At 45.0% G+C, this 26288-nt stretch overlaps 1 protein-coding gene across 2 annotated transcripts in view; it reads left to right on the forward strand.

Moving 5' to 3' along the window:
- The window catches only part of CD151 (CD151 molecule (Raph blood group)), a 177222-nt gene that overhangs the window by 54687 nt on the left and 96247 nt on the right, over positions 1-26288 (forward strand). For both annotated transcript variants that reach the window (XM_085644883.1, XM_085644884.1), the window contains exon 2: positions 16616-16698. The gene's annotated coding sequence lies outside the window, so the exon portion shown is untranslated. The remainder of the gene's footprint in view (positions 1-16615; positions 16699-26288) is intronic.

Genomic DNA, 26288 nt, shown 5'->3' on the forward strand with positions numbered 1-26288 from the left:
AATTCACATTTTACCTTCACCCACTACAGAATAAAGCATGGCCATCAAACTGTTCAATGCGCCAGCCCTCCTACGAAACGATTTAATTCGGGACTTCACAAAATAATAAACATAAATACTCAAAATTATCCTTAAAATGTTAAATACTACAAAAAATGTTACAGATGTTTATTTGGCTCGAGGGCACAGGCTCTAATATAGGCAAATCTGATTTGCAGTAGTTTTTTTCAATTTTTAGAACCTAGGAATCAAGTGATATATGAAAAGCAACAACTGAGATAGAGGGACATATGAAGACTTGTCCGAAATCAATGTTCCAGCTTCCCGTTTTTCGTAGATACAGCCTAAATGTGCGAGTTTAAAGGGGGTGAAAGAAATGTGGACAGTTGATATTCATTCTTTCCTTTTATTTTTTAAATTATCATACTCTGCTTGCAAGAGGACTAACATCACGTGTGCGCCTCCAGCCAGTCCTGTGTTTTTTGGCCAAAAGGTGTTAATCATTTTTAAAAAGCTTTGTAAACTAAGAAGCTGGTGAAGTATATTTTAATGCAACAAAACGGAGCCACGTGCAACCAAGGAAACGTGCTTCAGCTCAGGGCTTCCAAAACCCCACCACAGTACACTCACATTTTTTTAGGTCTTACCTACTGGGGTCCAGACTCCTGATGATGTATGGGACTGGCTGGAAATGGACAGCAAACTGGAATGGTGTTGACGTCTAGCAGAGCAGGAAGACTCCAAAGAGAGACCCTTCGCTCTGGCAATTCCCTCACTATAGAGAAGGAACCAAGTGAATCATCATACATTGACTCTTAAATAATGGTCTAGCACTTTAGGCACTGACAAGCAGGGTGCTCTGAGGACACCAGAGACTAAGGTGAATGGAAGCCCTAGAAGTAGTGACAACAGAGCTGGCAGGCTATCTTCCCTCACCGGTAGAGGTAGTGCTTTAGCGTACGTCTGCTGAGAGGATAGGCTTCACTTTGCTGGACAGCCAGACCCTTTAGGCCTGACCACTTTGGAAGCCTTTGCCCTTCTGCATGTATCATCTAAGATAGCATACTGTAAGTGCAGATAGACTAATATAGGATGTAAAAATTTGAATATTCAGTTTTAAGGGACAAAATGGGGAAGACACCAATTGTTTAGCTTTTAGAGTGTTTAACTGGGACCCATGGATAAATGTTGGTTATTCTATAGGCATAGCATACTGGAGGGGCATCCCACCAGCTCGCGGACCACTGCACACCATACACACTGGCATTACATAAGGAGAAGGGTTGAGGTTGACAGATCTGAAATGCAAGGGATAAAGAGGACATCTGGAAATTCACAACACGCCCACATTACAGTGATTATTTGGCAAGACATATCACTCGAAAAATAAAACTGACCACATGTAATGTAAGGGGCCTTAATGGCTACACGAAGAGGTCAGAACACATACCTAAGAAGACACACCCTTTGAATACTCTTCTTTCAAAAAACCCATGACAAACACAGAGGAGACCAAAGTTCGGAAAAAATGGAGAGGCTAGTTATACTACTCAACATATTCAACATATGCGAGAATGGTATGGTATCGATATAGGTGCAACCTGGGGTGCTCTTCCAACACAGGTTCCCACAAGCTGGCATTGAGGGTTGGCACATACTGGTGCATGATCTTCTGGACGGGGTGGAAATATGTCTCCTAAACTCATATGCCCCGAACAATGATGACCAGGCCTATATCTGTTTTTTGTACTCAGTCCTCCCCTACATAGATAAACTCCTAGTGTGGGCAGAAGAGTTTAATTGCATACTGGACAGAAATGTAGGGTGATACCCTCCCAACTTCACATGAAATGGGTGCAATGTCGGAGGCGCCTATAATGACATCTGGAGAACACTATGCCCCGCGCAAAGAATACTCCTGTTGCTCAGCAACTCCCTTCACATATACGAGGCTGGACAGAATCCCAATCTCTCAATTCAGACCGCCCAGTATATAAATCAGTTTCTCTCCGAGCACTCGCCACTCCCAAAAAAGTATACTGAGATAGATAGCACACCTGAATCCCAACTTCGAGATAAAACACAGAAGCCTTGAACACATGTTTTCTTACAGACATAGGGGCAACCTTGGATACTTACCTGAAAAATAATTTTGAATGACCAGCCCCAGGGCCAATGAGTGGGAAGCCTTAAAAGCTGTGGTAAGGGGGGAGTGTATGACCAAACTGTATGGTATAAAGTGACGACTGCAGCACAATCTACCGCAACAAGAAGGGAAGCTAGCAGTATTGCAGAAACAGGAACACTGGGATTCGCAGCATAAAATAGAACTAATAAAGGCTAAAAGAGAAGTAGAGATGACATGGGATGCATTAGATAGATTCACCCTTACCAAATTGACAAAAAGTACATAATAAGGGAGATAAATTGGAGAGAATCTTAACCTACTTATTAAAAAGAGAACGACCCTCTTCCATAATATTGACTCTAAATAAACCTGCTGGACCAATAGTGACAAAGCAGGCTAGTATTAATGACACACTGTCTCAGTATTTGGCAAATCTGTATAAATGACGAGTACCAACTTGACTGATTTTTTTGAAGAAATTGTTAGATAGGGTGACATTTTCGCGATTCGCTGCAGATCAGTCAACCTAGATCTCAAAAAGAAGGAACAAATTTCAACAACACGTAAGCTACCCCCGAAAAAAATAAATCTCTGTGAGTGGCTGACTTCTCTCGAGCGTTTAATCGCTAATTTTTAGACTTGCTCCTGGATATACTTCTGGAATTTCACATGGAAGCTAGGCAGGAGGATGATTGCTGGAAACTATGAGGAACACTATAATAGTCGTGGCACTGAATCTGGCTAAAGACCCTGTGGGGCCAAACTCGCACAAGCTATCTGTGTTAAATGTGGACACTAAGCTAGCTCATGCAGCGTGTTATCTTTTTAGGTCTCGCTGGCGTAGGCTGCGCACATGCGCAGTCTCGCTGGCGAGATTTAATGATTTTGGGTGTATTGTGAAAAGGGCATTAAGCCCCGCCCCTCTTTTCCATTGGCTGGCGTCACCGTTTATGCTAAACGGTGGCCAGCCATTGGAAAAGAGTTGGTAGTGACTTTTTCGTTCGGCTTTTTGAGCCGTCCCATCTGGACGGGCTCGTCTGCCTTCCTTGCGTCGCAAAAGGTTTCTTATCTTTATGGGGCCAAACACATGGCCCCATAAAGATAAGAAACCTTTTAGCAGGCGAGGCCGTCCAAGTGGTACGGCAGAAAAAGCCAAACAAGCGTCATGGCGAACGCTTGTCTGTACCATGACACTAGCCGTACTGAATAATACAGCTGCTTGATCATATCAGCTTGCAAGCAGCGTAGCCCCAGCCCTTCCTGCTCCCCCACCCCTCCGGGGCCTTTGTACGCATCCTGCAAGCATGAAGAGGAATACATATGCCCTGGTGTGCCGTAGCGCGACAAAAAAAGAGCAGGAACCGGTTTCACCGATTTATGTCTCTGATGCGGCTCGAACCAAATCTCACTTTCAGCAGCCACTGAAACCATGTCAGCCCCACAGAGTAAACGCGATTCCGACCGCGGGTTATGTCTGATGCGGCTCGAACCAAATCTCACTTTCAGCAGCCACTGAAACCACGTCAGCCCCACAGAGTAAACACTATTCCGGCCATGGGTTGTGACGAGGTGAAGAGGAGGTTAGCACGCGAGACAACAACGTGATAATAGAAATGCCCGGAGAAAGGTGGCGCTCCCTCAAAAGCTTCTCTTTTAGCACAGCCGGTGGTTAGTTACAACACATCGGACATATGCTACTTCTACATTCCTGAAGTTAGGAAATCGGGCAGTAATCACGAGTGACATGCCAAATTTACAAGTGGTTTGTTGGGATGGGCTGTGCGATGCGCGGAAGGACACTGAGGGATTGGCTAATTTTTCCAGTAGTTATACCACCTTGGTCACCGCAGCGTGTCATTTGAACATCTAAAAACTATTTGCCATCTGTTCTGCTTGGGTTTTCGGATCGGGTGGAACCCGCTCTACAGAGCCCTTCTGGCCCAAAACAGAACGTTACCCCCTCCCTAGGGTCTTTTTACACCCAAATAACCACATATATATGTACCACCTAAGGACAGGGAATTCCTATTATATACCTCACAGCCTCGCAATCTCAGCAACCACAGTCTCGCGGCCTTAGGCAGACCCAGAATCTCCTACCCATTCGGCAGCGACACACACACACACGATCTCGCGACCTCAGTCAGGTCCAGAATCTCCTACCCATTCGGCAGCGACACACAAAGTCTCGCGGTCTCAGTCAGACCCAGAATCTCCTACCCATTCGGCAGCGACACACACACACGATCTCGCGACCTCAGTCAGGTCCAGAATCTCCTACCCATTCGGCAGCGACACACAAAGTCTCGCGGTCTCAGTCAGACCCAGAATCTCCTACCCATTCGGCAGCGACACACAAAGTCTCGCGGTCTCAGTCAGACCCAGAATCTCCTACCCATTCGGCAGCGACACACAAACACGATCTCGCGACCTCAGTCAGGTCCAGAATCTCCTACCCATTCGGCAGCGACACACAAAGTCTCGCGGTCTCAGTCAGACCCAGAATCTCCTACCCATTCGGCAGCGACACACACGATCTCGCGGCCTCAGTCAGACCCAGAATCTCCTACCTACCCGGCAGCCTTAGCACGAGCTCATCCTATTGTTACTGCGGTACACAACAGGGGAATCGGGGTTACCATATATCAGATCACACAAAGACTATTAGTTGAGCACAACCTGTTCTCTAGTTCGAGGGGCTTGTTTTCCCCCTCATCCAGTTACCACTTACCTGACCAGGATTAACCTCTGTTCATTTTAAGGAAACTCTGACTAAAGAATAGGCTATCCTCCTATACAAAAGTACACAACACATGCTAACGTACAATAAGCTAAATACTTTATTTAAATGCCACATGCACATTTACGGAACACATCATACATATATAACCTGCAAGGAAAGTAAAAGATTAAGTTATACACTTCAAAGAAAAAGGGATCGACTTCACCTTGAGGGTACGTCGCCTGTACTCAATGGTCATCTAGGTTCCCTTCTCGTCTATGCCTCGGCTTAGCCTGGAAGTCACCCCTCTGCAGTTGTGGGTCTGCTCCCTTCTCCCTCTCCGAGTCACTGGAAACTCGTCCTTATCGGCTACCCTCTCCTCTTTGGATTCAAGTTCATCATCAGTCTTCCCTGGAATAAGTAATAGCTCTTCTGCTAACGGCCAGATGCCGCCTATGGTCTAGAAGCAAGTGCCCTTATCTCACTCAGACTTTCACTAATATAGAAGTGCATTCCCTCATGGAAATTTCCAGCTCGAAACCTGCCGCCCACCAAATTCCTGTACCTCCCCGTACCAAGGACACTTTCCCAGCCGGCCGGCCTGATGTAGTGTCTTCGGCATGAAGAAAAATACAATCCTTCGATAAGGGCCGGCCTGGACCGGTTCTCTCCGAGCGAATAACACCTCATAACTAAAACATCCCCCTCCCTCTGGAAAGGTCCCGGGCTGCCGGAGCAGAAAGAAAGATGGAGTCTCTCCCGTTTGAGGCCTACCAGGCCTGAATTCAACACAGCTCCATGAAACAACCTCACTATAGGGCAAATTATCCTCAAGGCTAACGAATCTATTCCCTAGGCTATGTATATAGGCCCTGAGCTAAGGGTAGGAGCACGGGAAGATGTCACAAGTGTCTAATAGATAGGCCCTACTCACTACACCAGTCCTTAGACTCGGATGGAAAGAGACTGAAGTCATATGGATTGCTCTGCAACACCGGAAGGCCGGGAAAATCGAGCAGTACACCATCTATTAATCATGCAAAGTTAACCCTGGTCTCAATTGCACATTACAGGGCGTGATTTGTTTTCCTTCCCGTTCCTGTTACAGAACCCGTTTTTAGGTCTCGCCTAGCTATTGCGTAGCAATCGCTATGCGAGACTCTAGTAAGGGGCTCCCAAAAGTGCTCCCAAAAGTGGATTGCATGGCGAGCACGCGCACAATCACGTGCATCGTGCCGCCATGCAATCCACTTTTGGGAAGCGCTGCAGCCCACTGGCGCGTGCACCTACTTCAAAGGGTCCGCTCCCCCGCCTGGAATACGCTCCCCCGCCCCTTGCCGCTTCAAAGCCCGCGTTTAGCGAGATTAAAGTGACACTGTTGTTGGCTTACTCTGCTGTGTGCCCTCCACTACAATTTTGAACCATCGTGTCTCTTTCGTCTTTGCATGTACCACAACCCCATAGGGAGAGGACCTGGGTATGCATTCATATCAGATCAGATGAATACTCACAGTGCTGACAAGACATACTGCCGACAGCGGTGGGCTACCCAGGCGTCTTCGCATGCCATCCCCCACCTTAGCTCAGCCATGCCCTGTAACAGGACACCACTGCCAAAGGCTGCTCCCCTGTGTGATGCCCACTTCACTGTAGCCAAAGCCACTGGCAGTTAAAAGTGTGTGCTCTTCCGACAAGGAGCCCCATTCTAATACCATCTCTCTTCCCCTGCTCGCTTCTGGTCTTTCCATGCTCGCAGTTCGCACGATAGAAAATCCTTCAGCAGACCTGGGTCCTTGGTTCACTCTCACGGGCAGCCCTGAAGAGCACAGTTTATTAACTTGGAAGGGCACGGACGAACGCCATCCCTTATTAACAGCCGTAGGACGGCTGCTGCGCTGTGCACATACAGTGAATATTACACCAGCCGAAGAATTATCTGCTTTGGAATGTGACTGCGCTTTGCATATCAACTGTGCACCCTTGCACTGCACACATATATGCACACTATAAGTGAAACACACAAAATCATCAGAAACACGTCTAACTACTCGCTCAGACAGTGAGTGTGGGAGACCACACACAGGACGGCGTATGTTCTGCTTTTGGGCCCGCAGACTTGAAAGCGTGCATGAAATTCCGGTGCATACATGTAATTTTTCAGTTGGAACATGCATGCATGAAGGATTTCATTTGCAGGACTGGTTCTCTAACAAATGCACATTCTTCTCTCACCTCACTTTAAACCGAACCGCATCATACACACACTCGCGTCAAGACAGCGTGAAATGCAAATGTAGTCCTTTTGACTCACTCAGCTTTTATTCCTCTAACGTAAAAGTTCGGTTGCACTACATTTATCGTTTACGTCCGGATTCTGAGAGTGTAATGCAATAGGTCTCGCATTTACGCGAGTTTGAGCTATTGACATTGCAAATGAGTGCCTTTTATTCAAGTTTTAAAAACGGATAAATGCATTGTCATTTGCAATGTCAATAGTTCAAACTCGCGTAAATGCGAGACCTATTGCATTGCAAATGCTTGTTCTGATGGAGTGTCTGTCCCTTTAAAGAGTTCTCTTCCCGGCTGAGGTTAGCACGCCAGGTTTGTAGCGAACATGAACAGCGAGGGGGAGCGCAATAATCACACCGTCTTTTTTTTCCTTCAAACACTCTTCCAAGAGTATAATAGTTCTGCTTTATGGGGTAAAGTAAGAAAATTCAAAGACGAAGTGCTTAGAAGCATGTCCCCAGGGTGCAGTAAAAGCATAGAAACACATTTAAAACAATTGTCGAAACTGTAATCACACAGACGGGAAAAAATGTTCATTGTTTTCAGAAGAGGCAAAGAATGTCATCATCGCCTAATCTGCCGCATCTGTCAGGAAAGGCGCGGACTCCTGCCTGTCGGTTGTTTATTCGGGTGCCGTCCTGGAGGATAAATTATTCCATCTTGGCGAGTGTGTAAAGCGCTCCGCAGCGACCTAGCGGGGCAGCGCTATATTCATGCTATTACACAAATGAAATAAATACCTCTTCTAACACGACCACCTGTAAAAATTAAAAAGGCCAAGGATTTCAGTTGTCTATACAAAACGCCAAGGAGCCTTCTCTTCCTTTCCAATTGACTATGTGACAGGACCCGTTTCCAATAGAGCACTCCCCAGGGAATAGGAGATAATAGATTTAAAAGCATACTGCACCGTGACTCAAACAACACTTAATAACAACAATCCCTTGTGGCTCACAAGATTTGTTTATATTCGGAAACGTATTTATAATCCATTTACATTGTTTCTGATTTGTAAACTTTTCTATTGCCATTTGAACTTCAGTTATTGTTGTATCAAGAAGTTTACCTTTTTATAACAAAAAGCTTGTTTTTTGTCATCCTGGTCGAATTCCTTTCTCGTTGCATTACAACTCCATGCTCGTTCCAGTTCATGCTCGTTAACTAATTTGAATCCTCCACTTTTTCTTGACAACTTCCGGTGGGCTTGTTCTTTAGAACAGGCGCGGTGCGTCCATTGGGGCGTTGCCCCCGCAGCTCCCTCTGCGTCTCTGAACTTATTTTACTTAAGTTCAGAGACGCCGAGGGAGAACTGACAATCATGTCAGTCAGCATGATGTCTGACCGCCCACCCCCTTCAGAGTCTGAAGGGGGTGGGCGGTCTGACGAAGGGGGTGGGCGGTCCGGCGTCGTGTTGACTGACATGCATTGTCCGACCAGCCAGGGACTGGCAGCAGCACAAGTGCGCATGAGTGTGGAAGGTGAGCGAATTTTTCGCCCGTGCCCAGTCATGCGCACTTGTGTTTCCACTGGCTTGCGCATGCCCATTAGAAGCCCCTTGGTCTCCTAATGGGCAGGCGGCGGGCGAAGAGTAACTATGCCCTAAGCCAATCCAGTGCTGTTCGTGTTTGAAGAGGCGCCATTGCCAACTCGGACCAGGAGCAGAGGCAGTCAGGTAAGTTTTCGTTTTCTTAATTTTATTCTCCCTCCGTCCCGCAGGACCCCCCCAGCGAGTACTGCGAGCTTCGACTGGTTAATAGTGCACATCTGACACTTGTAGTTGTCTGGATTAGGTGCATTTATTGTTCTAAGGAGTGCGTATTTAATGGTGTCTGTAGTTCTTCACTCAGGGATGCCTTGCCTTCTTTGTTTCGTCAGGACGTGGTGTCTGTACCAGGGGTCTATATTTTTTTCGGTAGGTGTGCCTGCAGCTGCTCGTGAAGGAAGGTCTGTTTCCCTGTGGCGGGGGTGTCTGAAGTTTGTTCGAGTGATCGGTTCCTCGGCAGGATCCGCTTGCAGGGCAGCCTTTAATATCTGTGTTTCTCTGTGGTGGGGGTTTCTCTATTTCCTTGGGGGAGGTCTGTATTGTGGTGCTGGTTAGGGATGCTTGCGTTTCCTCGGAATGAGTGTGCTTGATGTCTGTATTTCCTCCAGATGGATATGTCTGCAGCGGGGTTCCTAGGGTAAGTTGTCTGTAGCTGCTCAAGTAGGTATACCTGTGTTTACTTGTGACGGGGGTGTCTGATGTTCTTTTGATTGGCTGGTTCCTCAGCAAGATCCGCATGGAGGGTAACCTTTATTGTCTGTAAATGGGGATGTCTGTGGTTCCTCGGGTGGAATGCCTGCAGCTAGCTACTCAAGGATCGATGTCTGTGTTTCGTAGTGAGGGGGTGTCTGTAGTTCTTTGGATGGAGTGATTGGTTTCTCGTCAAGTTCGTTATGCCGGGCAGCCTATATAGCCTCAGAATGGGGAGGTCTGTAACGGTGACGCATCTGGTTCCTCAGAAAGGAAGTCTGTGGTTCCTTGTACAGAGATGCTTGTATTTCCCTATTGTGATACCTGTAGCTTCTCGTGGAGAACAGTATTTAAACTTGTCAATGCTTGCTTGCTGGTACCAGTGCGTATTTGCAACTGCTGAGAGGAAGGCCGAGGTTAACACATGCCCTCTAATTAATACGGGCTTTGGTAGTGAGCTTCGCTGAGGAATCGCTTTAACTGGAGCTGAGAGAAGCGAAACCAGCGTTTGCAATGCAATAGGTCTCGCATTTACGCGAGTTTGAGCTATTGACATTGCAAATAATAATGCCTTTTTTTTGTTTTGCTTTTAAAAATATAAATAAAAGGCATTGTTATTTACAATGCCAACAGCTGAAACTCTCTCGGAGCTGCGAGACCTATTGCATTGCAAATGCTTGTTTAAATGTGGACACTAAACTACTATATAAAATTCTAGCAAATACATTGCAGAATGTAGTCGGGACCTAATACAGGAGGATCAATGTGGATTTGTATGAGGCCGCAGCTTCCTCATGAACCTTTGAAGGCTTAATCCTATATTGCAGGAAACTGAGAACACCACCGTGGAGGGTGCCCAGGTGGCGCTCAATATTGAAAAAGAATTTGGTACCCTAGATGGAGAATAGATGCTCAAAGTCCTCACCAGTATGTGCTTTAGGCTTTGCTGGATGACCGGAGTAAAATTACTACACGAAGAGCCTATGACACAGTTCATATCTGGTGTTCTAATATCGGAAGAATGGAACATACAGATCACCAGACAGTGCTGCCCTTTATTCCCTCTACTCTTTGCACTGGTGGTCATACCGTTGGTGATCAAAATAAGAGAGGTGATGCATATTTTAAGGGTTTTCTCCCTTACCATTCAGCATCATGGTTTGGTGCAGCCAACACTGTTTCTCCCATCTGCGAGCCACGGTCGGGTGCAACCGGTGCAGCTCCCATCTACTGTGGCCTGTGATCAGACATGGACGCTGCAGCTCTTCTCTTCCCCTTGCTCTGCCCTGGTTTCTACTTTATGTGCCTCAGAACGCAACAGCATTCTAGAGCCATTTTTAGTGCTTCTCCTTCCTGTTGCACTGCACATTCTAGGCCATTTCATTCCTGCATGCTGGCTTTGAGAATGCCACATACAGGAAGATTTAAACAATCAGATCATATATTTATAAATGTCATGATATGCCTTTATTACATCTCTTTAGATGTCCTGTAACTCAGTGGAAATTCCTTTTATTTTTCACCTTACTGTTTATTTTCTGAATTCTCAGTTTTGATTCCCAGTCAGGAGTGTTGCATTGTATAAAATATGTACTTGTCCATCGGAAAAGGTACTACATAAATCGACTTGTGCTGTTAAAAAAACAAACAAAATAAAATACTTTTCCCAATGGTGCATGCAGTGAGGTGACATGACCGTGTTCTCATTATATCAGAGCTCTGATAGTAGCCTCTCAGATAATTTCAGGACTCCTATTATAGCAGGATTCTAGCAATGACATGACTTTACCGCAAATCTACCTAATGCGGCTAGAAGTAGCAAGAAGTGGTACTTCCCGGATTGGAATGCCTGTTTGAGGCTGTGCACATCTACAGAATTACACATTTAAGAGTTTTCGACAAATCTCTAATCTCTTCCCACACTTTGAAAGGTTGGAAATTTACTCATGACAAGGGCAGAAGTAAAGCATTTTCCAGACTGGGGTATAAAAGGGGTTGTAGGGAAAGTGAACTTGCAAACATTGATCAGATTTCCAAATGACAAACATGCGCATGCATATTTTCTGATGTTATAATGCAGTTCACAAACTTTTTCTAGGAGAATTGGTTCCAGGCGTACTTCTGTAAATTCTTGTGAATTATTCATGAGAGTCGTAAATCTATAATAATGTAAGAATATATATCATGGGCGTAGTTTTGTAACCTTCATTATTAATTGGGCCCCTGATTGCATTTGTAGTTAGCCAAGACCTGTGTCTGTATGTGGCCAAGAAGATCAGCTCTTGACAGATGATGATGAAAGCGGAATCCAAAGATTGATCTACTGACAATAGTCAATAACCTGACTCTTCAAGTCCAAAATCTGACCACTAAAAAATACCTCACGCCATCAAACTCTTGCTGTATTGCAAGAAGTCTCTTTAGACCCTCTTTTGGATGGCTTGGGAGAATTTAAATTTGATGGGAATTTCATAAAACTAAAGTACTTTCTCGACACATGCCAGATCCATTTCACCTTTAAGCCACTGATAGATCTAATGTAGACTTTATAAACAATTAGGCTACTGGAAATGCCTTTGCCTAGGCTATGCTTTTAGTTTCGGATTCAGTCCACTACTGGATAATTTCTATGCTTTCTCTGAGGAACTTGAGAAGATTTTTGACCGTCAAGATCTAAAGTATTCCGCCCAAAAGGAAATTTTGGTACTTAGCCATGGATCCATTGAATTGCATACTTTCATCTCCAAGTTCAAGAGCTCAGCTAGCGATATTGACTGGCCTGACTCCGCTTAATTCTCCTTGCTTTGGAAGGGCTTGAATGATTAACTTTCGAGAGTTATTAGGTCAGCATCTTACTAGACCTTATTGTGCTAACCATCCAGATCGACAATTGTCTTTAAGAACGATGATTGGAACATCACAAACCATCTCGGTGTAAACCTCCTTCCAAACCAGCACTTAAGACATCGCTCAAGACCTCTGATCCTGAAGACGAGCCATGCAAGTGGGTTTTATTAGAGGTCCTATGCCTGTTGAAAGATCAGGGCAGCATAGAGAAGTGTCCTCTTCTGGGCTCTTTTCCTGTACTGTTCGTCAGTCAAAGGAGCTGGGAAAATAACAAGCTTCCATCTTGTGCAGGGAATTGAGGTAAGAGTTAATCAACCACCCCTTGCCTATCTAAACTTGTGCAGCTGCAAGGAGGTTTTACTTCCATCCAAGCCTCTCCTTGCTCCTGTTCTGTTCTCTTTTCTGTGGGCTGTCCAGCATTTCTACTTCTTTTGCCTCAGAACGTTACTACTTTCTTGGGGCATTTTTAATGCTTCTTTATCCTGTCTTGCTTCACATTATAAGCTATCTGAATATCAATTCAGTTATAATTCCTAATTCATGATAGGGGGACCACTTTCTGATGATATCACACCCTGACCTGTACTCGAAAAAGGGGAGTAGATTTGCAGTCCAGTTGTTTCACAATTGTTCCTGCTTAATTTGCTCGCTCACTAGACTCCGTGAATTTTCCACCTTCTCCAGTTTTTGGTTGTTCTTGCTCTCACCTTGCTTCTTGTCCTGGCCAGCTGAAACTTTTTTCTGGTCTCCAGTTTTTCCCCTTCCTACTGGATATTATTTTCTGCAGCAATACTAGATTCCCAGTTTGAGTTTTTCATGCCTCTAGAAGTCTTTATGATCATGAGTCCAGATATTACCCCGTCGTAGGCCTTTGAACCCATTATGGTTAATTGCCTTCAACTTACTTTTAAGTTAATATACCGCTACACACTTTGCACTTCACGTAGGCCTTAGTCTTGTCCATCTACTCGGGGCAAATAAGGCAATATTGGCCTTTGGAGGCAAGGCACTAGTACTTCCAAAGCAGGTCAATTGAACAGGCTGTCCAAACCAGTGCACTTTAAACATATAGCACGTTACCTTGTCATTAGCATGGGAATTTACAACAGAGGCAAATAGAACATTCCTGACCCTGGAAGGTCAGGTAGTTCTATCTCCAAGGTAGGCCCTCCAACTTAACATGCAGTTAAAACATTGCTGTTTACACACACCTCATTCACACAGGCCTTAGCATTGGAACTTAATACTTGAGGTAAACTTAGTATCTTCGGCACTGAAAGCACCTTAACATAGTGCACCTTACCATAGTGCACCTTACCTAGGCCTTAGCATTGGAATGTACACCCGAGGAAAAGCTAACATTTCAGGCATTGTATTTAAAGGGTTTATTTTTTAACTATTGTTGTTTTTAACTGCCCATTGAAATGTGGCCTTTTAGTACTCACTTGTTAGCAGCTAAACATATATTGCACTTGCAAAGGAACTTGGGGCTCTATTGTAATGGTTTTAATTAATTGTTCAATAAAAATTCTTATGTATCTTATCTTGTGTTGCCTCTGGAGATAGCAGGCCTTTCTTGTATTTGAAAAATACTCTCCAGGCGTTGCCAAGAAGACCAACTCTTGACACGTATGGTATCCGTGTACGCTGATGATGCACTGCTTTACTCAGATCAGACACAGACCTCGTTCGTCCTGCTACTGCTACTACTAGAACTAGAAAATGGTGCAGCCACCTCCGGTCAATACAGTCAACAGAAATGAGAACATCCTGTATTCCTTATCTAACCTAGCAGGGAAATTCTTAGAAAAGCTTACAGTAATGAGTTTACAATATAAAATAGATTACTTTTGTTATTTGGGGATGTAAGTGACTCACTCATTACAGCAATATGCTTCTCAGTCTGAGAAACCTCTGTTTGATTCTGAAGACCTTGCTGCTCTCCATAATGGAGAAGGTAGTGATGGCATAAATTGTATTTCTCCCAGTTGCTTGTACATACTTCAAAACACTATGTGCCCAATTGTAAGATCCACCTTCAGGGAACTCGATAGTCTTCTGATCTCACTAGCGTGGGCCAGAAGAGTAAGTAGTGACTAGTGTAGAACTAGATCTTTTTAAACTAGACAGACCATGAGGGGGTCTTGGTCTGTTATTTAGCTGCACACCTCTCAGTGCTCTGAAGGAAAGCATTGCACAAAAAGACTACTCTGGGATCAGTAAGCAGGTGAATAACCGATCTGCTGCCAGATTGTGTGTGTGTGTGTGTCTGTCTGTCTGTATATTTCAGCAGGAATGAATATTGAGGTGACCACCAGACACTGCCTGCTAGCTGCTTTACCTATTCCCAAAATATGCATCGCAGATTTGCAGCATTAGGCCTGCTGCTGGCAATATATTGGTGTCCCTAGGAACCTCACAAAATGTATGGGGGGGGATATTGGAATGGTTCCTTGCTGAAGAGTTACAAATGAGGTAGTGTAAGAGGAACAAGAAAGCCTAAGAGGATCTAACAGATTGGGCAGAAATGATGAACACACTAGCAGAATCTAAGGCTGATGACCCTCTATTTGGAAAACAGCGGAGAGACTTGGCGGTGGGAATTGACCAGATTCTTGGGAATGTGAAAGGGCAGAGACCTTTAGTATCCTGTAATAAATGGGATACATGTGGGGAATAAAGCATATGAACCTTGCTCAGGCACAACGGGGGGTGACAGATTAACATTTATTAAAGAATACAAAAGTAGGGAGTGCGGACTATGCTCAACATATATAAGAAGTACTCTGTATGTGATAATGTGGTATACATTTTCACGTTAGCTCTTAGTAAAGCAGCTAATCCAGCAGGGCAAACAATTTTATAATCTTTATCTTTTATTTACTGAGCTAAGTGATCCCTCCCATCCTGCCTTTCTACCTGAAATCTGAAAAACCGTTCCATCGATATGTAAAACTAATCAGTAGGGCCCCTGTGCTTCAGCTTAATATGTGCACTCCAAGTAGGATGGTCCCGTTTGGAAATGCCCGTTCAGATTGGAAAACCTCAATTCTTTAAAGATTTTATCCAGTCTCACACTTCTGTTGCCCTTTACTTTTAAACTTATATTTTCTGGAATTGCAACAATCCCTCTGCTCTAACATTTTGGCATTGGGGTAGCCCATTCAATTCATGTTCGAAGGTTGGTGTTCTGCCAAGATTTAAGATATGCATTCAAAGCAAATGAGGTACAGGTACAAACAAGTGTAATAAACTCAAAATGTAAGTTCTTCCTGGTTGAAATAACAGTAAAGTGAGTTGCTCAGGGTAAGTAAAGGAGAGTTGTGTGTTGGCCTTTCAAGTAGTTGTTGGCTGGGCACCTACTGTGGTCTGTTGAGTACTTTTGTCTGGATGACCAGTTTGTGAGGAATGGACCTGTGGTGGGACTGTAGTGGTTGTCTGGAATTAGGGTGAGAATATGTTACGAGGATGCCCTGTTGTTACACTGATTCCGTAGTGGCATAAAGGTTGTGCTGTAAAAAGAGCTGGAGGTGGGGGTAAGGGATAGTCTCCTAGTTGACCCCTGTGAGAAGAAGTAAGTCAAAGCCCAAATATTTGGACAACTGATAGGCTTGTTTACATCAAGGAATAAGTAGGGCATCTAAGGACCCTTTTAGTATGTTTCAGCGTACTGACGTCTCAAGGCAAGTTCAATCATTCCAGAACAGGATGAAGCATCTGATGTGTGCCAACATGTCATTAATACAGTGAGCCACCAGATGGATTTGGTGCTTTGCCTTGTACATGCCGAAAGCCACTGTGATATGTCCCTCACTTGGATTAAATGCAGCTGCACTATTGTGGTCACAGTGCCACCAAAAGAGCATTGAACATCCTGTCCATGCACTCTGTAATAGTAGTGGAGATGGGAAAGGAGGATTGAGAACCATATTTCAGGGGTCTCTCCCTATAATCAAGATGGAGAACACACTGATTCGAAGACTGCTCCATATATTTTGTCTGTTGGGCAAAAGACGCTTCTTCTCTTTTGTGTGTTCCTGATTAACAGTGAATTGATTTCAAATCTCAACATCCCCACCCCAACCCCTCACCACCACCCCTACCCCCACCCCTCACCACCACCCCTACCCCTTCACGTGACATGAGCCACGGATCTTCAGCAGCAACTTGTAACTTCAAGAGGAGTGTAGTACCAGTCCCCACTTAAGATCCACAACTGGAGTTGTCTCAGTAGTATCCTTACAGAGGGTTAGTTGCATTGGGGTGAAGGATTCTGGTATAGTCTTTAACTGTGGGTAGGAGCAGCCACTTCAGACCTAACTCAAACGCTATAACTGTGTGGAGTCTGTCTGATGGGTCAGTATGAGTATCCATGGTTCTTTCTCTTTCTTTCTAGTGTTACACCTAAGAAGCAGGAACAGGCGTGTCAGAAGGAGGTACCATTGAAGATCACCTTTGCTGCAGGATACCTAGTGAAAGGTCAGTGCGTAAAGCGCCTGTAACTCCTCGATCCATACACAACTTTTTCCTAAGCAATAAAGCTCCTCCTCTGGCCTCAGAGTAATTTTTTCTTGTGCAAGTTCCCTAGCAGAATAACCATGTTCTTTGTAGAAAGGTTTAGTTTGTTCACATCTTGTGTGGCTGGTGCTATATTTTTTTATATATATATATGGTCCAGTAGAAGGCTGGGAGCTGAAACGCGTAGACTGTCCTCTTCCGTTCGTGATTGCACAATGGTTTAAATAAAGCACTTTAGATTGTTTACTGGCTGTTGTGCTGTCCTTTGCCGAGTTCCAGGTGTGGAAAGGAGGTTTGGAGGAATTTCGAAAATATATATCGGTAATATCAATGGTTTATTGTGTGCGGCATGTATTTGCATTTTGAGGATTCTTTTGTGGCTTCATGGTTCAGCCCTACGCCAGCACCCAAAGTTGAACGCGCAGAATGTGAACCTAATTTGCGGCTGTATATATATATGTGTGTGTGTGTGTGTGTGTGTGTGTGTGTGTGTGTGTATATATATATATAAATACACACATGCATACATAGTCCTAGTTAAGACCTAGTTTCCAAAATAAAATACTTTTTGGACTTGACTATCTCTTTGGTGCTGTTTGCTGAATCTTCATGATATTTTACAAAAAAGTATCCTCGATGTGCTTGTTGTACATGGAACTTTTCGGGGCGATCTGTCAAGCGAGGGCTGAGAAAAAGAGACGTGGTTCAAAAAAAGTGTTTCCCGTGTTAATTACCATAGGGATTTTGAACATGACTACAGCCGCAACTGCTGGGCGGAATTACACCACATTTGGCAGAAACGTAGCTCTTGGTCCAGAAAGAATGTTTTTTGGTTGGCGTATCTCCATTCAGTAGTTTTGGAGATATTCCAGAAAATCCAAATTTGTATATGTAGGGTTGGTACTAATTCGCAAATACTCTTGAGCTCAAACAGAGATCTGATTGGCTGCCAACACTTCCACCAGGAGGTGTTGACAGCCATTTTAGGACTTGGTTATCGATGAATGGGTGGGCACTGCTTGGAATTTCCGGCAACAAACAGAGACAGGACCCCAATTTATGGTTGGCACTTCTCTCTCAAGTGGATACACCCAAGAACCACTATGTTATGCAATTTAATGGAGATGTGGTTGGGGGAAATTGTGCCCAAAAATTCAGTCATAGTGTCCTGTAATAATGTAGTCTAAAATGCATTCTCTGATTTGCATGTTCATGTATTCAGAACAGATCCAAAGAAAATAAAGTGTTGAGGCAACAACCAACACGTGTTTCGCCCATGGGCTAAATAGGCCAAGGGCTTTTTCAAGGCTGTTTGTCACAGTAACAACCAAGTGATAAATTATATAGCAAGGTGTGAACTGCAGTAGACCCAAATTGACTGTGTGAAAACATAATCAATCAAGAGGTGCGTAAACTTTTGTGAAAGAGATGATTGCAGAGATGGAAACAAAACAAACAAAGAGCAACATTGAACAAGTAAGAAACATGAAACACAAAATATCAAGACATATTCATCAAAACATTAAGATTAAGACATTTTGTCAAACTGATCCGTTCGCATATATATCCATATGATAAGCAAGGGTCGCATGGCGTTATTATTCATGTTATCCCAATTTGGGGAATTCAAATAACCAATGTGGGTCAGGAAACATATTTGGTGAGTCAAGAACAGCCGTTGCATTGTAGAGAACATATGTTTGTCATCAATGCCATAGGGAACGGAGAGAGAGTTACACCTTCCATTAGTCATACAAGTAATTTAATTTTTGGGTAAAATTACCCTACCCCCCAAATGGGTACTTGTATGCAGAGATGAATAAAACACACAGGATTTGAAGCTCAAACGTACCCAAATCTTGTAAAGTCATGTGACCTAATTAAAGAGAAAGAGGTGTGGCATTATTGAAAATGTTTACCTTCTCATGTTCTTGCGGTACAAGTTAGGTTAAAGGAAATTAACCATCTGAGATCTAGCATGGTATTCCTAAGTGATTAGGAGTAAACTGGGGAGAGCGTCCCTTCCTGTTAATAGTAGAAACAACTGCACACTGTCCAAGTTCAACAACTGTGTTTTATTTACTTGGTAGACATATATTTATTGGAAAGCGAGCATCTGCATAGGCCTTAAGGTCAAACTGGAATTGCCATACGTGCGCCTATTCCGAAGCTCATAGACTGTCCACATTTTATTAGCGGTGTGCTTGTATAACCAACTGGTTCTAGACACAATTTTATCATGGCAGATTTCCTAACAGTAATACAGAGTTCTGCTTGCATACAGATTATATGCTCTGTGTCTAAAACCAGTTGGTTATACAGAACTGAAAGAGCTGTGTTTACTTTCTGTTGTTTCTGCACCTTGGCCTTCCTATTGCCCACAGTGAGAAATAGAAGGCGATTGATGGGCAATAGATAGGCCAAGAGGACAACTGTCTGATGCCATCAGTTGTCAAAGGCATGCGATGCGTCCTGTGGGAATTGAATGCAAGATGAGCAGTCTAGTCTAGTCGAGTCTGGAGTGCCGTCCTGCTGTCAAGGTCTGTGTTGAGTGAAAGGTCTGCAAGGCCATGTAATAAGTGGGGACAGGTTGTCTGGGCTATTGTTAAAAGCAGGTTACTGGACGCAAGCATTGTCTCTGTTCTGCCATTGCACAGACCGCTGAATTAAAGTGCATCTGCCTTGGAGGTGTAACCAGTTGAATCTTTGGAAGAACCCAAAGGGCTCCTTCATTGACTTTAAAAAAAATAATAATAATAATAATAATTTAACAAAAATTCAATAGTGATAATTGTTTTTTTTTCCTTCCATTTAGCACTCGTGGCCTGTTAGGCAGTGGAAGGTATGCATAATATGTCACTACAGCTTAAGCAGTATTACATTTGCCACATCCGTCCCATATATGAAGCTGTTGACAGTCATGTAACATTCTGTTATAACACTATTAAACATTGCAAACTTGAGTTCGAACTTGCTTACGATCATTAAGTAATATCTCACAATAAAGGGTCGCATTGGAGTGATTATCACCATCCACTGTACTACTCCACAAAATCAATCTCATATATGTACGCGGATGGTATAACAAGAAGGGGGGAGAGAAAGCGTAAAAATTGGGAGCACTACTGTGTTAAAACAAGAACCCTCACTCACCCTAGGACCGAGGTCTTCAAACTTTTGTAGGTTGAGCCCCCCCCCCCCCCCCCCCCTCCCCAGCTGAATTTTTTTAGATGTTTGGCCCCCCACCTGACAGAAATTTCTAGAAACTGGTACACTACATAATCGACCGCCACGCGCATATCATGGACCATATCCGGCAAATAACGTTCAACACAATAAGAGTGTTTAGTAAACTGCAGGTTTGTGAGTGGGTGTGGTGAAATGACAGAGGCTTATTACACAGCTCAAAACACAATTTTCCAAGATAAAATGTGCGCAAATTGTTTTTACTAGGATGCTTTGTTTTACACATGACATAGATTAATAATAACACAACCAACATTAATGTGACGGGTGTGCCAGTTTTTAGCACATAGACTGTCAATCTGTGGATGGATTTTTGCTACTGCCATTCTCCGGTTGTGCTCTACATCCAGTCTTGAACAGTACTTAGTCGTTAATACAGCAAGAGCTGGGAACCCAATCTCACATAAATAGGACGAGCTGAAAGGCAAGGGAGTTTTGATAGCAGTTTCTCTCAAAGCTGAATATTCTGCAGACATTTTCAGCCAAAACAGTGACTGTAAAGGAGACCGTGTTATCAGATTTTTCTAGCACAACCTAGCTCAGAGTTGGTACACGAGAAACAATTCTTCTCTAGAAACCATTAACAAACGTTTTAGCCAGCATTATAATGGAATAATTGCCCACCAGCCAGTTATGAATCCGAAGATAAAGGTAAAAGTACACAGAGGGCGCTGAGCGAACACCTAATTGAGAATTTCTTAGTGGTACGATAAGTTGCTTGCCTGAAACGGTGGGCTTTAGGACACGTCTGGCTTATGTTTAAAAAAAAAAATAGAACTGATAATAAATGAATGATGTTGCCTATTTTACTTCCGAGCAATGTTGTCTGACAGACTTTGTGGTGGCAGGGACATGTTATGTATTTTAGGTGCCCTGGGCCACTACTATTTTGGAGGCCCCTGTTCAGAACAGCTTTAAGATTCAATGATTCACTTTCAGCTCTGCCATACACTCTTTAACCAGACAACTAACAGTGCACAGGCACTATGGTCGAAATTCTAAAGGTATTTACATCTAATATTCAGAGATAGTGATGTGTGTTTTCAGTGTTGTAACAAAGCAACAGCCCACCAATTTTACAGCGAATAATATCTGTGACATCCTCCAATTTCTCATATGTGAGGACCCGTTTTGATCTAAAATAAACTTTTTATGGTTGTTGCATGAAACAAAAACATTTCTCAGCAAATAATAGGCTCTCTCTCATCAATCACATTAAAAAGAAATGAAATAAAACGGTATTTTCAAGAATCTGTTTAGGAATTATTCCAGGCCATCAGGGCAAAAACAGAGCTGCCTCTATCAAGGGGCCCCCTGAAAGGCTAGATTGCAGTGCATGTAAATGAGTCCTTTTGTAATTTAGGACGGAAACCTTGATGGGGCACGACCTGCCCATACTTGTGTACAGGGGCACAACTAGACCCGAACTTCGGGTGGGGACTAACACTCCCAGCCAGGGCTTGCCCTAGCACTGGTCGCATACAGTGCAACAGTCTGTTTTGGCGCCCCCTCCCCCATTTCCTCCTTCTCCATGAATTTCCTCACTACCCCTCACCAGGGGTAGTGAGGAAAACACTTCATGGGCAAACATTTCATTTTTTTATAGCACTACTCGTTTACCTTTCACTCAGTTCTTTGATCTGCATGGTACACATTCTTTGTAGCAGGCACATTAAACCTCTGCGCTGTGTGGGTGGCAGGTGTACCCATGTGAGTGCAGGGTGAGCCATGCAACAGTGTGAGAGTAGGGTAAGAGGAGTGACTGCAGGGTGAGGTATGTGACGATATGAGTTTGGGTGCGGATGTAAGTGCAGAGTGGGACGAATGAATGTATGGTTAGTGATGGTCTTATTTGAGGGAGATTGCAGATTGAGCAGACAGACCTTTCTCCTGAGGCGGAAGCCGGGAGCATTTACTTACGCTTTTTTAAAATTGATTGTCACGAATAAACTTGTACTTTTAAAAACTCACCAGCTAGCGAGATCACCTTCAGAGCACTCGCTCGAATTGGACAGGCACGCACAGCGGATTCTAGCGCTGCCACGTAGCCTCCTACAACACTCCCCCCTGACGCCATTACCGGCCACGAGAGAGGCCACGCCCCTTTTTAAGCCACGCCCATCCAATCCCCTCCTCCCAGCATAAATCATGTGCATCTACCGGAAGCGCAGCGGATGAGCGCAGCGGGAGCGCCGTTTGTGCGCCGAAGGCGCGCCTAAGGGAAGCCCGTCTGCGCCCGTCCACGCCAGGACGGGCCCTAGGGCACGCCACGCTGACCATCCTATCAGCTACTCACCTCAATCACTCAGAGATCTACAATACACTGCCATCACGCCATCCCCAACGGCTATTCGCCGCATACTCTCTGCTGGCCTTATGCGCCCTGACCAACTCCATTTACACGGACTCTCACCTCCAGTTATGCCGATCAGGAACACCACGTCCATCAGGGTATCGTATATGAACACCCGCTCGTTGGTGAAACACTCCGAAGACATCTTCATCTTGCTATCCAACTCTAATCCTGATATGCTCCAGCTCACGGAAACGTGGTTAACACCAGAGTCCCTCCCAGACATCCTGGCTGCCCTTCCCCCTGATTATTATATTCTCCATGCCGATCGCCCTGGTGACCGACCCGGTGGTGGGGTGGCAGCCATTATATCTAAACGCTTGAATTCAATTTCCTCTTACTCTCTTCCCCTCCCCGAGGTGGAGAACTTACTCATCAGCATACAAACTGATACCGGCCCCCTTACCTTGCTCCTCCTATACCGACCCCCCCATTCTATGCCATCCTTCTCCTCCATCTTGAGTGAACAACTGTCCTCTCTGCTAACGCTGCACTCCTGCTTCGCTATCTTCGGCGATTTAAACTACTGGTTTAACGACACCAATGCCGGCCCCCATGCCACGGAGCTCTTTGAGACTCTAAAAAATCTGAATCTTACTCAACACGCCTCCCTACCCACCCACATCAAGGGACATATCCTCGACCAGATCTGGACCTGCAATCTGGCCATATCTTCACCAGACATACTCCCCTGTGTCTGGTCCGACCATTACCTGGTGGACACCACCATCACAGTCGCCGGTCAGATTCCTGCCCCCCTGATGGCCGGTGGCCTCTCACGGAAATGGAGCACATACGACTCTCAGGGCTTCCTCACTGCCCTGGCCGACTCCTGCCCAGTCTCTCACCCCCCAATGACATCGACAGACTAGAACAAGACATCGGTTCCTGGTTAGAATCGGCCAGCGACCTGTTTGCTCCCCTAGTCAAATTCCCCAGCACCAGGCATCGGCACTCCCATAGGTGGTTTTCTGACGACCTTAAGGCTCAGAAATTAAAAACTCGCCAGCTAGAACGTATTTGGAGACGTGACTATTCTGACTCTGCTAGACAGTCCTATCTGGCCGCACGTAAAGATTATAAAACAGCCATCAGCTCAGCTAAAATGGAACACTTCTCCAATAGGCTCTCTTCGGCAGTCAACAAATCTAAGGAGGTGTTCAGAGTCCTGAACGAGCTAACCACAGATGATAGAACCCTCCCAGCCCAGACCCCCACTCAGGAGGCCTGCGACACCCTGAACTCTTTTTTTTCTTGGAAAAGATCACAAAAATTAAAAAGTCTATTCCCCGCCTTCCCCAGTCACCTTCACCGGTTATTTCCTCTAATAACTCCTTGACTTTTACCACCTTCCCTGCTCTAGATCCTACCTCTCTAGCGGAACTTGCCAACCGCGTGAAATCTGGCTCCCCGAACGACTGCTGTCCACCGTCGGTCCTGCGGAGTATATGCCTCAACCTGCCAGATCGTATTCTACACTTACTTAACAGATCCTTTAGCAGTGGCACCTTTCCTACCTCTTTCAAGGAGGCCATCCTAGTGCCCCGCCTCAAAAAACCCGGCGCCGACCCCGCGTAGCCGTCGAATTATCGCCCCATCTCCCTCCTTCCATACTTCTCAAAACTAATGGAGGCCCATGTCACCCGGTGCCTGTCAAACTTTATCGAATCTTCCTGTCATCTCGAGCCTAACCAAGCCGGCTTCAGACCCGCCAATTCTACAGAGACAGTCATCTTGGCAGTCCTTGACACACTCCGGAGCAATGCGGACGCGGGGCTCCCCCAAGCCCTCGTCCTCCTGGACTTGTCAGCCCCGTTCGACACGGTGGATCATAACATCCTTCTCCACCGTGTCGAGCAGGCAGGCATCCAGGGCACTGCTCTCGAGTGGGTCAGGTCCTTCCTCACTGGAAGAATACAGGCGGTCCGCCTGGGTCCCTACACTGCCAAAAAAAAACCCTCGCTCTGCAGAGTCCCCCAGGGCTCCTCTCTCTCTCCACTTCTATTTAATCTTTACCTCCGGCCCCTGATTCAATCTCTGCGGAAATGGGACATCATTATCTATAATTACGCCGACGACTTACAAATTATCCTCTCACTCAATTCACCACATGCCATCAAAACGTTCCACGCAGTCATGATTCATATCCAACTCTGGATGAATCTGAACCAATTGAAGCTGAACCCCGGAAAAACTGAGCTCCTCCTCCCTGGACTCAGTCATGCCCACTGGGGCCCACAGTTCTGGCCTCCGGAGCTTGGCTCCCCCCCTATTCCAGCAAAAACAGTAAAGAGCTTGGGTGTAATCATCGACGCCGAACTCTCCCTCAAAGCCCAAGTTGGAGCGGTAGTCTCATCTTGTATGTACCAACTCCGGAGGATCCGCAAAGTCCGTCACCTTCTTCCCCCAACAGCACTCACCCAAACTGTCATCTCACTTGTGCTCTCCCGTTTGGACTTTTCTAACTCCATCTATCACGGTCTTCCACAATTCCTGTTACATCGCCTACAAGTCGTCCAAAATCAAGCAGCCCGCTTGATTCATGGAACCCCCAGATGGCAATCAGCCAAGCCTCTGCTCCACAGCCTCCATTGGCTTCCGATAGCCCAAAGGACTGCCTTCAAGGTGGTATGCCTCACTTTCAAAGCCCTTCACTGCTCTGGCCCTGCGTTCCTCAAATCTCTCATCCATCCTCATTGCCCAACACGTAACCTCCGATCAGCCCACCGTGATTTGTTAATCACTCCTAAAAGCAAAACCAAGAAATTCGGCGGTCGCCGCTTCTCCTATCTAGCTCCTGTGCTTTGGAATCTCCTTCCTCTTCCAATAAAATCCTCCTCTTCCCTTCTGAACTTCAGAAAATTGTTAAAAACTCACCTATTCCTCCCCATTAGCTAAAACTCCGCCTTCTATGCTCCCTCCCTACCCACTCTGTCTACTAGCGCCGGGAAGCTTCGGCGTCAGTGCGCTTTACAAATGGCACTTAAGATAAGATAAGGCGGCCAGGTGAGTGAAGTGTCACATGAGTGCAGGGTGAGTAGTTTGCTCGTGTGACTGCAGGTTGAGGTACAGGGTGAACATCGCAAGTGCATTGTGAGTGCAGAGTGATCACTGCGAGTACAGGGTAAGCGGGTGAATAGTGTGAGTGCATCGTGATCGCTGTGAGTGCAGGATGAGCGTGTAACTGAAGGGTGAGAATGAGGAGCGAGTTGTCTGAATGAAAGGTGCATTCCCAGACATTTGAAGTGACTCAGTAGGTTATTGACGGCAGCGTAGGGTTTCAGATAGAAGTTAAACTATTGCTGTTATGGCATTAACCAGTGATCAGGGTGGAGGAAATAAATGTGCTGACCTTGCAACAAACTTACAGTCTTGTGATTAGGGTTGCCAGCTCATTATTTTGATGTCCCAGGCAGTACAAAAATAAAAAAATAATCAGTCACCTAAATCTGTATGGTCCGCACTGGTCTGTGCATACTTTGAACAGCAAATATAAATAGAAGCACTTTAATTGTGTTATAGGGCTGCCTGAATGATCCATGACTGATAATAAAATGTAACAAAGACAGAAAAGTCACATTAGAAATGTATACATACGTCTTTATTTATAAGCATATTTAGTGTCAAGACAAGCAATTTCCAGGCTGTTTAAACAAAACATGGCTGGCTGGCATTTTTCTTTTGGCAACTTGAAGGCCTGTGGGCGTTGTGCGCCTGCCTGTGCAAATTTAAAAGAAACATTGTCTCCTTTCTGCTAAAAGCTAACCCTCCCAGGATGGGGTTAAACTCCTAGAGCTGAAATGCTTCAGCTGCAGTGGGAGGCAGGATGTCTCTGCTAAAACTGAAAGCAAGGAACAGTCATTTTAGCTGCAGTGGGAGGCAAGGAGTCTACTCTGCTATGAAATCAAAGGCGAAGGAACAGTAACAGGACTGTCTGTTCCTTTGCTTTCGG

The sequence above is a fragment of the Triturus cristatus genome, chromosome 3_1, assembly GCF_964204655.1.
Source record: "Triturus cristatus chromosome 3_1, aTriCri1.1, whole genome shotgun sequence".
Classification (NCBI taxonomy): domain Eukaryota; kingdom Metazoa; phylum Chordata; class Amphibia; order Caudata; family Salamandridae; genus Triturus; species Triturus cristatus.